This window comes from Durio zibethinus, chromosome 17, assembly GCF_047325235.1.
Source record: "Durio zibethinus cultivar Kanyao isolate XHJ-2024 chromosome 17, ASM4732523v1, whole genome shotgun sequence".
In the NCBI taxonomy this organism is placed as follows: domain Eukaryota; kingdom Viridiplantae; phylum Streptophyta; class Magnoliopsida; order Malvales; family Malvaceae; genus Durio; species Durio zibethinus.
In genome coordinates, this window is record NC_143178.1 from 6,909,382 (window position 1) to 6,924,966 (window position 15,585).

The window sequence follows — 15,585 nt, forward strand, 5'->3', positions numbered from 1 at the left end:
GGAATTGAATGAACTTTATGCGGAATCACATAACAAAAAATAGTATAAAATACAAAAAAAAAAAAGAAGAAAATATCATAAAACTGTCTCTGTGCATTTTTTATTGGTTTCATCAGGGTTGCAAACTTACTTCAAAGAAGTTTAATGGCACATAACTAATCCCTCTCTCTTCCTAAATGTTATTCTCATTTTCTATCTTTTTCAAGTACTCCTGTAACTTATATAGTTCTTTGTTCAAAGTAAATTTAATAATTTAAAATATAATATAATATATGATATGAATAGAATATAAAAATAGATCACAAAAATAATATAATTTAAAATTATAATAATAGTTATATATATATGTTTAATAAAATAAAAAAATTATAATTTAAATTTTGATGTCGATATAAATTATAACATATAATTTTTATATAAAATATAATATAAATAAATAAATTTTAATATTTTATATGATATAAATATACGAATCATCATAATTAATTGAATATTTTAAAATTAATTTTAAAAAATCATATATAAAAAATGTATTCAACGTTTTTATTGTTCACCTTCACCTTTCAATTCGATCTTTCCGCAATTGATTTGGTGACTCATCAAGTCTAGATTAACCTCTTGTTTTTTTTCTTCCCTCTTCCATTTTTCTTCGTCCTTGTTGTCCTTTCATCAATCGACCAGCTCACAATTTATGCTTGCTACTTTCTTTTTCCTCTTATTCAGACTCCCTTTTTCTATTTTCCTTTTCTAATTTTCTTCTTTCTTCCTTTCGAAATCTCTTTAAAACAGAATAGAAGACTTGCTTTCTCTTTTTGATTTCCCCTTCTCTCTTTTCTTTTGTTTTTTACTTTGGAGTCTTTGAGAAATTTCTCGACACACACAAAAGCTTAGTTTTTGTTTTTAAATAATTTTTTTTTCACAGCTAATTGGCAACAGCAAGGCAACTATTCAACTCCAATAAATAAAAATCAACAGACAATTGTTCTTGTTACTCCATAGCTTAGGTCATTCTTTTCTTTGATATTGTAAACACCATTTTTTTAAAATTTTTATTTTTATTATTTAAATTTTTTTTCTTCTCATTTCTACGTTTGTCTTCTTCTTTCTTTCTTTTTCCTTTTTCTTCATCCTTATCTGGTTCAAATCTAGTACACAATCCCTAAAGTCAAAAGTACCACCGATAGCTGCCAACGACCGACAAGCCACCAATCACGAACGGTAGGTGTGATTTTTCAGTTGAAAAATGAGATTTGAATCTCAAAAAATTTGAGACTTGAATCCCAACAAGCTCTATAAATAGAACTTGCAAACCAGACCAAAAAAAAAAAAGAAAGAAAAAACGAAAAAAAAAGGATTCTGCCGAAAAAAAAAAAGAAAAAAAATATGCAAAAACACAAAAAAAAAGCAAAAATAGTCCCCTGGAACGGGGAACCCAGCACCAAACTACACCTACAAAGACACCCAACGAAAATAAACCAGAAAACACACAAAAAAATGTTTTTTTTACCGAAACTTTGAGCCCCGATCTACGCTGATTGAGGCTGTTTCCGGTGAAAAGGAGACTGGATCTGAAAAGAGGGCGTCTAGAGGAGTCTTCGATGACCTTCTGACCATTTTTCGATCATCGGCGACAACCGTCGACGGTGGACCAAGCGGCGGCCGGACGGCGATCGACCGAACCCCTACCCTAAAACTCTCTCTCTCTCTCTCGTTTTTTTTTTTTTTTTTGAAACAGAAGCCAAATGAATAAAAAAAAAAACCTTCAGCTATATATAGTAAAGCAAAAACTCAAAACGACGTCGTTTAGGGAAAGACCTATAACGACGCCGTTTCAGCCAAGGAGGATCCGCCGTCAACCCGCGACCCGACCCGGGGTCCGCGCACCCAATCCGCGACCCGTTTTCTTCATTTGCCTCTGATCGGTCTGACTGGACCGAAACTGAACCGCCCAGACCAAACCGAACCGGTACTGAACTGCACAGATCGAGCCGAACCGCCGGACTGAACCGTCGAACCGAACCAGACGTTGACCAGACCGTTGACCGATTCGGTTCAGGTAAATTTTTTTTATTATTATTATTTTATTAATATTTATGCATATTAAAATATCTATATTTGTTAGACTAATTGATGAAATTGTGGTTAAATTTTTTATGTAATTATGTTAATAAACTTTAAAAATAATTATATAAAAATAAATTTAATAATAATACTAAAGCAATAAAAAATGTAGGAAAAGAAAATTTTTATCCGACGATGAGATTCAAAGGTATTCTGAGTAGTGATGCCTACGAAATCTCTAGGTGAGAAGATTTTTTTAAATACTACCAGCGTATTGGAGTATTTATAAAAAATTTTCAATACAGTAAAGATTTTTTTTAAAAAATAATAAATAAAAATTGATTAATAAAAAAAATATATAAGTAATAAAAATAGGAAGAAAAAAAATTTAATCCAATGATGGGATTCTAAAAGTATTCGAGTAGAGATGCTTTAAGAAATCTCTAGGTGAGAAGATTTTTTGTAAAATATTACCAACGTATTGGAATATTTATAGAAAATCTTCAATATGATTAAATTCTTTTTTTTTCTTCAAAATTTCAATTAAAATTAAAAATTAATAAAACAATTAATAAAATTTTTGAAAAAAAATAAAATGTGTGCATCAACATGTTATTATTTGCATTGCATACATAACATAATTTTTTACGAAAAGTAAATTTAGACCTCCCAAAGATGAGATTCTAAAAGTATTCCGAGTAGAGATGCTTTAAGAAATCTCTAGATGAGAGAGAGTTCTTTTAATGTTACCAACGTACTGGAATATTTTAAGAATCATTTCAATAAAAAGGTTTTGATTTATTTTTCTCGAGAATAATTTTATAAAAAAAATCAAAGAAATTATTTTTCGAATACTAAAAATAAGACTGTTTTTATCAAAATCAAAGGATAACACGTTGTTAATTGGTACCATTTTTTTTACAGGCATTGTGGGGGTGCTAATCCTTCCCCACACGTAACCGACTCCCGAACCCAGACTGTTTCGTAGACCGTAAAATTATCTTTTTAATAAATTTTAATTAATTTTAAGATTTCATTAAAAAGATATGTTTTAATAGGTGGTCAATCGCACCTAGCCAAAAAAAATTGGTGGCGACTTATTTATTTTTTTATTTTCAAATTCGTCGGGCGGACATAAAATCGTTACGACAGCTTGGCGACTCCACTGGAGACGTAGCCTTTTGTTTTTTAGAGTCAAGCCAAAATTAACTACTTGTTATCCTTAAATTTTGATTTAAATAGTCTTAATCAAATTCTTAAAATTTTATTCTTAGTTTTTAGTAAAAAAAAAATAAAACAAAACAAATCAAAAATAAAAAGCAAAAAAATTCACACACATTTCTCTTACTATGCCTCTTATGTTTTATTTTTTTTGTATATATTACTGTCAATAAATTAGGATATATTTGCACACAATGGCATGATGCATCTCATACATGAGCTCTATACCCGGGCTCCGTCCTTTATAGGAGGAAGTAAAGTACTTATTGCTCTCGTGAGGTGATAACCTCCGCAATGGCAAGTGAAATACTTTCACTCGAATTGAACCCTTTTCGTTAGTAGCCTATAATGGGTGAGGATCGAGATGCCTTACTAGTCCAATATGGATGACAGTGAGGAACAATTTAGGAACCTTTAGACCCTATCAATCCAAACCCAGCATATAATAAGCCTAGGAAATCAGCCTTATGTAGAGCCCTATCCACCTTCTTGTAGAAAACATCTAAGAATAAAAGTTGTGTATAATACAAAATAAAACAAACAAAAAATGTTTTTTTTAAACCATCCTCACACTAACTCAATTTTGTTTCTTTTTTCTTTTGCATTAATCATATCATACAGTTTTGCATCGAGATATTTGCTCTAGGATATTTCTCCCAAGAAGTTTTCATGGATCCCATAGAACTACAGATTTGCTCATCCTCAGTCAGTGTGCCATGTGAGTCGTATAATGAAGTACATGTTTGGTCGAAAGAGGCTCAACAAAAGAATAAAGATTGTTTGCCTACCAGTTATGTGTCTAAGTTACCCGAGAAGGTGCATTTAGATCTTACACAGAATAATTTAAAAGAGTTAACTGCTGTCTGGGGCTAGTTAAGTGAAGAAAGAAAAGAAAGCTTTTGTAAAAAGTATGGGCAGATTGCATCCCTCATTTCAGTAGTGGTTGATGAACCGCTGGTCAAAGCAGCTATACAGTTTTGGGATCCATCCTATAGATGCTTCACTTTTAATCAGGAAGATTTGGTACCAACCATCGAGGAGTATTCGATTTTGCTCGGGATAGAACTACAATGTCTAAATAAAGTATTTACCCGAAAGCCAAAATCAGGTTATCGCAAAAAGTTAGCCAAGCTTATGGAGGTTAAAGTAGAAACCATTGATTCTTTTGTGAAGTCTAAAAGTGAACATCTCGGCATTCGTTGGGACTTTCTTTGAAATTTCATTCAGGAGCATTTGTATAATGATCAAGGTATGGATGTGTTTGCTCTAGCATTATATGGCATGGTAATCTTTTCGAAGATTTTAGGTTACATTGAGATAACTGTGGTAGACTTTTTCGAGCAAATTAAAACCCAAGCAATTAATCCCGCTCCAGCAGTCCTAGCCGAAACCATCAGGTCATTGAATTTCTGTCGACGAAATGGGAAAAGACGATTTATAGGATGTGCATCTCTATTATACGTATGGGTCAGAAGTAATTTCAAATATGGGAAGAGTGCATTTTCGAAACCATATCTTCAAAATAAGACACCACTCGAAGAGTTTTACAAAAACCAATGGTCGACATTAAAGACTAAGAAAGAATAGGTCATTTTCTTACGAAAGATTACTGGGGATGAAATCGAATGGATGGCGCCTTGGATGCCTCGTGTGCCCTTGTTGTATCGTGGAGAAAATGAGCCATGGATTTCGTTATTAGGGCTATGGGGCGTTGTAAGTTACGCTTCATTGATGGCACTTAGGCAATTTGGTGTAAAATAGTTTGTTCCTGCTACTCATGGCCTGATCCAAGTAGAATTCACTTATGAGAAATCGAATCCATCAAAAACCTCGGAGCAATTGATCCAAGCATGAAAGAGAACACAAAGAATGAGGTTAGGGCCTCTCATCGATAAAGTCACTTCTGACTACCAAATTTGGAAAGTAATGCGGCCTAGAGACATAATACTTCCTCCTGATGATAGCTCATATCAATTGGTTAATCTTTCAGAAGATGTGCAATTATCAAAAGTTGAGCTTATCAAGAAAGAATTAGAAGCTGAAAAAGAAAAAATAAGAAGAGAAAATTTGAGACTTCGCGAGAAAGTAGGGCAATTAAAATATAAAATAGAGGTACAAAGAAGCAGATTAAAAAAAGTCATAAAAGAGCGAGATTTGGCTAATAGTGACTTGAAAAATCTACACCAAGAAAATAAAAGGTTACAAGTTCAATTCAAAACTGAAAAAGTTACCAAGTCTTACCTTGGTCGACAACGTGAAATGGATGAGCTTCGAGAGGGAATAAACTAATGGAAGGGCAAAGCTCAAGAAAAGCAAGAGGAGACCATCAGAATTTCTCAAGAATGTCAGAATTGGAAGGAATTATACTCTACAACCTCAGCAAGATTGGTGGAATGCCAAAATGAAAAGAAAAGATTAAAAGTCATGCTCGTAGAAGAGAAAAAAAAGCACTTCGAAGTATTGAATAAAAAAGAATCGCTTCATCAGGTGATCCAAGGGTTAGAGCTACAAATGCAAGACTACAAAAGTCATATTTCAGCAATGATAGATGAGTGGCATAGAAGAGAAAAAGATTGGATCTTCACATGTGATTCAGAAAGAGATGCTCATATGATATGGAAGGCAAAAAGTTTAGGGAGGCAACAATACATAGAACACTTGACTAATCAAGTTAGCAAGGCAGTGAAGAAAGCATGAGAGATAGTTGAAAAGGTAGAAGCATTAAGAAGAGAAGTCAATCCCATAGGAGAATATGGACAGCGTCTAGTGAACTTTCTAGATGAAGCGAAGGACCATTACGAGCAAGTCAAATGCTTTTATAGAGATAACTCTAGGATGATAAATTCTATGTAATAAAAGTTGTATGGACCAATAAAATTTCTAATGTTGAAATTCGTCCAAGAGCAAATATCTCTTACTTGCATTCATGCATCATATACATCATTTTTCATAAAATAAAATTTTTAACACAGCATTCTAATTTTTTTTCTTTCTTTTTCAAAATAAAAACTTTGTGGTAATAAAGGTTCAAGAATAGCTCACCCATCAAAAATTTTGGCCTAACCTACTCGTCATTCATACAATACCAGGATACAGACAAGAATCATGGAGCAAGAACAAACCAGTCAATTTGAGAGAATTAAGAAAGCTCAAGAAGAACTAAAAGAGGATCTTAGCACAATAATGGATATATCCAGAAAACTTGATAAAGGAAAAGCAATGGAAGAAAATCCTAGCTTTTAAGAACAATCACCAGATATGGTAGATCCTGTCTATCCTTCAAGGTTTGAGCCACGACTAAACCAACCTTCACAAGGAACTAGAGTACCAATTCCTACTCCTGATGGATATCCTAATCCTTATCCAGGAATGACATCCACACCTGCTCCAAGATAATTTCAAAATTTTGTTAATCCCATTATGATGGAAAAACCACCTGAGCCAATCTTAGTTCCTGATTTGGATGATCCCAAGGAAAGAGAAAAGCTAGGGATGCAGACACCTGAAAAGATAGAAGATACCAGTGCCCGGGAGAAGATAAAGTTATTAGAAGAAAGGCTTAGGGCTGTAGAGGGAATAAATTTTTATGGGTCCACAGATGCGGCTAACCTTTGTTTAGTTCCAAATGTGGTAATTTTACCTAAATTTAAGGTCTCTGAATTTGAAAAATATGATGGCACAAAATGCCCAATTACCCATATCACCATGTATTATCGAAAGATGGTAGCATATGCTCGAGATGAGAAGTTGTTAATGCACATATTTCAAGATAGTCTTATAGGTTCTACAGTTAGATGGTATGTCTAGCTAGATAGGACTCATATTCGTTCTTGGCAAGAGCTTACAAAGGCATTCCTTACACAATATCGACATGTCACGGATATGGTTCCAGATCATCTGTCTCTTCAAAGCATGGAAAAGAAAGTAACTGAAAACTTCAAGGAGTATGCACAAAGATGGAGAGATGTGGCTGCACAAGTTCAACCTCCTCTCTCTGAGAAAGAAATAATTATTTTATTTGTGAACATCTTGAAAGCATCGTACTATGAGAGATTGATGGGCAATGCAACCAAAAAATTTACAGATATGGTGATATCAGGTGAGATCATTGAAAATACCATAAAAAATGGTAAGCTCGATGCGAGAGAGACAAGTGGAGCAAGAAAAGGTGGAGCTCTCAAAAAGAAAGAGAATAAGGCTCAAGCAGTGAACTATATGAGCCAACAATTCAGAGGTTTCACACATTATCCTACACCAGTATACCAGACCCATTACCCTTCTGTAAACCATGTTACATTCATCCCTCATTCATATCAACCATACCAGTCATTATCACAACCAGCTTATCCACCTCATTTTCAGCCATCCTTTCAGACACCCACCTACAATCGTCCTGCTGTACCTATCAGACCAGGATGGAAACTTAGTCCTAATATTGGTTTGAGAGCCCCGAGAAATACCTAAGAAAAAATCACTTTTGATCCCATTCCTATGACATACACAGATTTGTATCCCAGACTTGTTGAGAAGCATCTGCTTGCTCCTGTTATCATTGAACCTATGAAACCTCCATTTCCCAAATGGTATGACCCCAATGCACATTGTGATTATCATTATGGGAATCCAGGTCATTCCACTGAGAACTATACTGCTTTAAAACGTAAAGTACAGGGGTTAATCAATGAAGGAGTATTAAATTTTGATACCAGCCAACAAGGGACTCCAAATGTCAATGGGAACCTTCTACCAAATCATACCAGACCATCAATAAATGCTTTGGTTGATGGGCAAACAAGCTATGTGAAAAGAAGAATAGAAGAGGTCAAAACTCCTATGGCTAAGGTGTTCGAAGTATTGGTCAAAGCTGACATGTTAAAGCCAATAGAACCTTAAAATTACTCTGAAATAATTAACTCAACTGAAAGTTACAATTATCACAGAGGTGTTCTGGGGCATTCTATCGAGAATTGTCACCAATTCCGTCAAGAGGTGTAAAAATTGATGAATGAAGGTCGAATGGAGTTTTACCAAGAGAGAAAAGAATTGGTGAAAGCTGAAGTGTCTACCATTGATTCAAAGAATAAGTTTATACGTAGACCGATAACTATCTATTATGATGAGAAGCCAACATCAAAGCTAGAATAGCCCATCTCTCGACCAGTGGTGACAATTAAAGTTTTTGACCCTTTTTCATATCAGAATGATAAAGCAGTACCTTGAAAGTATGATTATGATGTCGTAGTTAACCTAGATACTACCAACATAATGGGTGTAGAAGGCATAACTCGAAGTGAGAGGTGTTATACCCCAGAAGCTCTAGAAAAAGCTAGAAATGAGAAAGCCAAGGTAGGAAAAGAAAATGAAAGTCAGAGTGGTCTTGACACAACCCTAGAAAAAGAATGGTAGAAGCCAGTATCTGAGAGTGAAGTAGGTGAATTTTTAAAGTTAATAAAACATAGCAAGTATAGCGTGGTAGAACAGCTTAACAAGATGTCAGCTAGAATTTTGCTATTATCATTATTGCTCAGTTCAGAGTCATACCGTAATGCTTTACTGAAAGTGCTAAATCAAGCATATGTGTCTCACAATGCTTCTGTTGAATATGTGAAACAGCTTGTTGGTAATCTGACGATTTCAAACTATATCTCTTTCAATGATGAAGAGATTCCTCCTGAAGGTAGAGGAAGTACCAAGGCTCTTCACATTACTGTGAAATGTAAAAGTCATATAATGGCTAAGGTTTTGATTGATAATGGTTCATCCATCAATGTTATGTCCGTGACTACTTTGGCAAAACTCTCTATTGATGGATCTTATATGAAACCTAGTCATATGATAGTGAGAGCTTTTGATAAAACTAGAAGAGAGGTGCTAGGAGATATAGAAGTGCCATTACAAATTGGCCCATGCATTTTCAATATGAAATTTTAAGTTATGGACATCTCTCTTTCATACAGTTATTTATTGGGTAAGCCGTGGATCCATATGGCAGGTGCTGTTCCATCCTCATTACATCAAAAAGTTAAATTCATTGTTGAAGGGAAGCTAACATGTATGGTAAGAGAAGAAGATTTATTAGTAACTCAACCGATAAATACTCTTTATGTGAAATCGACAGATGAAGCTCTAGAATGTTCTTATAGATCCTTCGAGATTGCCAATGTAACATATATAGCTGAATGAGCTAAATTATATTCGTCACACTTATCTACGACTACTAAAATGGTAGTCAAACAGTTTACCAAGATGTGATGGTAACCTGAAGCCAAACTTGGGAAGAACTTGTAAGGAATCACGAAGCCATCAACCATATATGAAAAGAAAGACAGATTTGGCTTGGGATATAAACCAACAAGAGGGGACAGAGTAAGAATGGTGAATGAAAAAAGAGATAAAATGATAGCTAATCTTAAGGGATATGAGCCGGAGTCAGAGCCCATAGTCATTCCATACCTCTATGATTTTTTTCACTCGAGAGGATACATTTATTCAGATTTATCGGGAGCTTCAAGTGCAGGATTCATGGAAAAATTTTTAGAGCTGGCCATTCAAATGGTGGATGATGGAGAAAAAAAGAGTCAAAGTGAAGAGCTGTTCATATACCTTTGTCCTTCAGATTTTGAGCTGGATAATTGAAAAGTTACAGAGCTGCCTGTTGTTTTTAAAACTTTGAAAAAGTAATGTGAAAACTTTAAATCCCTAATTATTTTCTACGAGTATTAGGAGATCTTTTATGGTGTGTTTATGTTTGTCATTTTAATAAAAGACTTAGAAGATGCATCCACATTTCTTCTATTATTTTTATCTCCATTTTACCTTTCATTCTTTTCTTTCCATCATTTTCTTGTCATTCTATTTTTGTGTGCCAATATTCTCTTCATCTTACCCTTTTGCAGGGTCCCAAACAATGAACATGAAAATAATCATGGCAATAATCTCGAATTTGATTTTGAAAACTTAATTCATATTGATGAACTTGATAATGAGAAAGATTCAGATAACTACACACTGCTTCCTGATTTGTTAAAATTAATAGAACATGAAGATAAGCCAATTGAACCCCACCAAAAAATTATTGAATCAGTAAATTTGAGAGATGGTGAGAATAAAAGAGAGGTCAAAATTGGTACATTTCTTTTACCAGTTGAAAGAAAGAAGCTAGAAGAGCTACTCCAAGAATATATAGATGTGTTCGTGTGGACTTACCAAGATATGCCAGGACTCAGCACTGATATTGTAGAGCACAAGTTACCTTTAAAACCAGAATGTAAGCCGATGCAGCAAAAGTTAAGGCGTATGAAACCCGAGATGTTGCTAAAAATTAAAGAGAAAGTGAAGAAACAATTCAATGCTGGATTTTTAGAAGTGGCAAAATATCCTGAATGGATAGCCAACATAGTGTCAGTTCCTAAGAAAGATGGAAAAGTGAGAATGTGTGTCGATTATCAAGACTTGAATAGGGCAAGCCCTAAGGATAACTTTTCTTTACCTTACATCGATACTCTAGTGGATAATACTGCTAGGCACTTCATATTTTTCTTTATGGATGGTTTCTCAGGCTATAATCAGATCAAGATGGCTCGAGATGATATGAAAAAAACTACATTTGTGACCATGTGGGGGACATTCTATTACAAAGTTATGCCTTTTGGGTTAAAAAATACTGGTGCTACTTATCAAAGAGCAATGGTGATTCTTTTTCATAACATGATGCATAAAGAGATAGAAGTGTATGTGGATGATATGATCGTAAAATCTTGTGAAGGAGAGGATCATATAGTCAATCTCAAAAAGTTGTTCGACAGATTGAGAAGATTTCAATTGAAGTTGAATCCTGCCAAATGTACATTTGGAGCCAAATCAAGAAAACTATTAGGCTTTGTAGTTAGTGAAAAAAGAATCGAAGTGGACCCGGATAAGATACAAGCCATCCAAAACTTATCTCTTCTTCATACCTCAAAAGAAGTGCGAGGTTTCTTAGGGAGATTAAATTATATTGCTCGCTTCATCTCTCAACTCACTTATAAGTGTGATCCTATTTTCAAGCTTCTCAGAAAAAATGATCCTGAAGAATGGAATGATGAATGCCAAGAATCTTTTGATAAGATCAAAGAGTACTTGTCAAATCCACCTGTGTTAGTCCCACCAATGCTAGGAAAACCTTTGATTTTGTACTTGACAGTGCATGAAAATTCAATAAGATGTGTGCTGAGGCAAAAAGATGAAACTAATAAGAAAGAACGAGCAATTTACTACTTGAGTAAGAAGTTCACTGATTATGAGTCAAAGTATTCACCATTAGAGAAGATGTGTTGTGCATTAACCTGGACAGCTCGAAGGCTTAGACAATACATGCTTTATCATACTAGTTGGCTCATAGCAAAGCTGGATCCTATTAAGTATATCTTCAAAAAATCTCATTGACAGGAAGAATAGCACGATGGCAAGTTATGCTTTCAGAATATGATATCATTTACGTGACTCAAAAGGCTATAAAAGGGAGTGCAATAGTTGAATTCTTTGCTGATCGTGTAGTCGAAGATTATGAGCCAATGAAATTAGATTTTTCTGATGAGGATGTGATGGCCATTGAAAAAAATGAACCTGTTGAAAAATCATTGAAGATGTATTTTGATGGAGCTGCTAATGCTTTGGGTCATGGTATTGGGGTAATTTTGATATCTCCTGATGGACATTATTACCCCATCACAGTCAGATTAAATTTTAATTGCACAAATAATGTGGCTGAATATGAGGCTTGTGTTATGGGTCTACAAGCAGCAATTGAAAAGAAGATCAAAGTGTTAGATGTGTTTGGAGATTCAGCTTTAGTCATCTATTAGTTACGAGATGAATGGGAAACAAGAGACTCTAAGTTGATTCAGTACCATAAATATATCTCTGAGTTGGTTAAGCAGTTTAAAGAAATTCAATTTGAGCATCTACCTAGAGAGGAAAACCAAATTGCTGACGCACTGGCTACTCTAGCTGTAATGATCAAATAGATGCAAGTACTAAAATTCAACCCATCAAGTTGAATGTGAAAGATGTACCAGCACATTGCTCAGGTGTTGAAAAAAAAGTTGATGGGAAGCCATGGTATCATGATATCATGCAATACATTAAAAGCCAGCAATACCCAGAACGTGCAACTGAAAATGATAAGAGAACTATCAGAAGATTGGCTATGAGTTTCTTCATTAATGGAGATATCTTTTACAAAAGAGGTCGAGATCAAGTGCTCTTAAGATGTGTAAATGCAACTGAAGCAAAGAAGATTATTGAAGAAGTGCATGATGGAATTTATGGGGCACATACAAATGGTCATATGATGGCTAGACAAATTATGAGGGCTGGATATTATTGATTGACAATGGAGAGTGACTGTATTGATTATTCTAGAAAATGTCATAAATGTCAGATTTATGCTGACAAGATTTATGCTCCACCATCAACATTACACGTTCTAGCTCCTCCCTGGCCATTCTCAATGTGGGGTATGGATGTCATTGGTCTCATCACTCCAAAAGCTTCGAATGGGCATAGATTCATTTTTGTGATGATTGATTACTTCACCAAATGGGTAGAGACTGCATCATATGCTAGCGTGACCCGATCTATGGTATGTAAGTTCAAAAAAAGAGAGATAATATACAGATATAGGCTTCTAGAGATAATTATTTCTGATAATGCCAAAAACTTGAACAACAAAATGATAAATGAAGTATGCACTCAGTTCAAGATCCGTCATCGTAATTCGACACTATATCATCCGAAAATGAATGGGGCAGTGGAGGCTACGAATAAGAATATCAAAAGAATCCTAGAGAAAATGACTGAAACTTACAAAGATTGGAATGAGAAGTTGCCTTTTGCCTTGCATGCTTATAGAACGTCAGTCAGAACATCTACTGGGGCCACACCGTTCTCTTTGGTATATGAAATGGAAGCTGTGCTACCGGTCGAAGTAGAAATTCCCTCACTTAGAGTCCTAATGGAGGTAGAGTTAGAGGAAATAGAATGGGTTTGAAATCGCTACGAGTAGTTAAATTTCATCGAAGAGAAAAGATTGTCAGTACTTTGTCATGGTCAATTATATCCAAAGAGGATGATGAGAGCACATGACAAGAAAACTCATCCCCATTGCTTTAGGAAATGAGACTTAGTGCCAAAAAGAATCCTTCCAAATCAACATGATAATCAGGGGAAATGGACACCAAATTGGGAAGGCTCGTATGTGGTGAAAAAGGTCTTTTTTGGTGGGGCATTGATTTTGGCAGAAATGGATGGAGGTGATTTATCTACCCCAATAAATTCAGATGTTGTGAAGAAATATTTTGCTTAAAAAAAATGATAACTTATCTAAGCTGAAAACCTGAAAAGGCAGCTTGGATGTGAAGCAGAAGCATCATCAAGAAAAGATCCGATAATGCAGGGGTAAGTGTAGTTTGACGAACTCTGAATGATCAAAGAAGTCATCTGATTTAGTTTTAGAGAAAGAATTTGAGAATATTTTGTCCATAATTATCTTGTGATCATTATTTGGGTACCTTTGTTTTAACTCAAACACTTTGACATGCACTTGTTACCAGCCATATGAAATACATTATCTTTCCTTTGAAAATAATGCCTATTTTTTCTTTTATCCTTATCTGATATTTTTGTTCATCGTACAAGTGAATAAAAGAAATGTGTGATTGCATTTTATTTGTCTTGAACTTAAAATGATGAAAAGAAAAACAAACATGAAAGATCTCAGCATTACTTTTAAAGTTGACAAAGGCAAATGAAAAAAGATGAGAAAAGCATGACAAGAAATTGATGTTGCAGACTTTTGAAAAAAAATATTGTGGTCAGATGTTGAGAACAGATTGGTCAAATAAGAATCCGGATAAAAGAAGCCGAAAGTAAGAGATTTCGAGAACCTTTTTACTACAATGAGTGATTTTGATTGCATTACATGCATTGCATTATGAACACTCAGTACATGCATCCATGAGAAGTTGTAACAAAGATAGAAATTTTCCATTTCTTAATGAAAAAATAAGATTTTGGTAAAGACAATGATCAAACAAAGGAATTCAAAAGAGAAAAATTTACTTGTTCAAAGATGAGAACTCAAATTTGAAAAAGATAAAATTTTAAAGTTGTGGAGCCTCTGTTGAGAGGAGCTTTTTCATGAGATTTTAAAGTTGTGGAGCCTCTGTTGAGAGGAGCTTTTTCATGAGATTTTAAAGTTGTTGAGCCTCTGCTGAGAGGAGCATTTTTCATGAGATTTTAAAGTTATGGAGCCTCTGTTGAGAGGAGCTTTTTCATGAGATTTTAAAGTTGTTGAGCCTCTGCTAAGAGGAGCCTTTTCAAGAGAATTTTAAAGTCGTTGAGCCTCTGCTGAGAGGAGCTTTTCCAGATGAGATTTTTAAAGTTGTTGAGCCTCTGCTGAGAGAGCCTTTTCATGAAATTTTAAAGTTGTTGAGCCTCTGTTGAGAGGAGCCTTTTCAAGAGAATTTTAAAGTCGTTGAGCCTCTGCTGAGAGGAGCTTTTCCAAGATAAAATTTTAAAGTTGTTGAGCCTCTGCTGAGAGGAGCTTTTCCAAGATGAGATTTTAAAGTCGTTGAACCTCTACTGAGAGGAGCCTTTTCATGAGATTTTAAAGTTGTTGAGCCTCTGCTGAGAGGAGCCTTTTAAACTTTCAAAAATATCGATTGAACTTCTATTGAAAGGAGCCATTTTCTGTCGAACCAAAAAAAAAATTTTTTTTTTCTTCTCAATGTTTCATCTTTCCAAGCAAAATGGTTGTTTATTTGTCTTTTCCTTATTCCTGTTTCATAGAAATAGGCAAAGAGGGACAACTGTAAACATCATTTTTTAAAAATTTTTATTTTTATTATTTAATTTTTTTTTCTTCCCATTTCTGCGTTTGTTTTCTTCTTCTTTTCTTTTTCCTTTTTCTTCATCCTTATCTGGTTCAAATCTAGTACATAATCCTTAAAGTCAAAAGCACCACTAATAGCTGCCAACGACCGACAAGCCACCAATCACGGACGGTAGGTGTAATTTTTCAGTTGAAAAATGGGATTTAAATCTCAGAAAATCTAAGATTTGAATCCCAACAAGCTCTATAAATAGAGCTTGCAAACCAGACCAAAAAAAAAAAAGGAAGAAAAAATGAAAAAAAAAAAGATTCTGTCAAAAAAAAAATCTGCAGAAACACAAAAAAAAAGAAGCAAAAACAGTCCCCTGGAACGGGGAACCCAGCACCAAACTACACCTACAAAGACACCCAACGAAAACAAACCAGAAAAC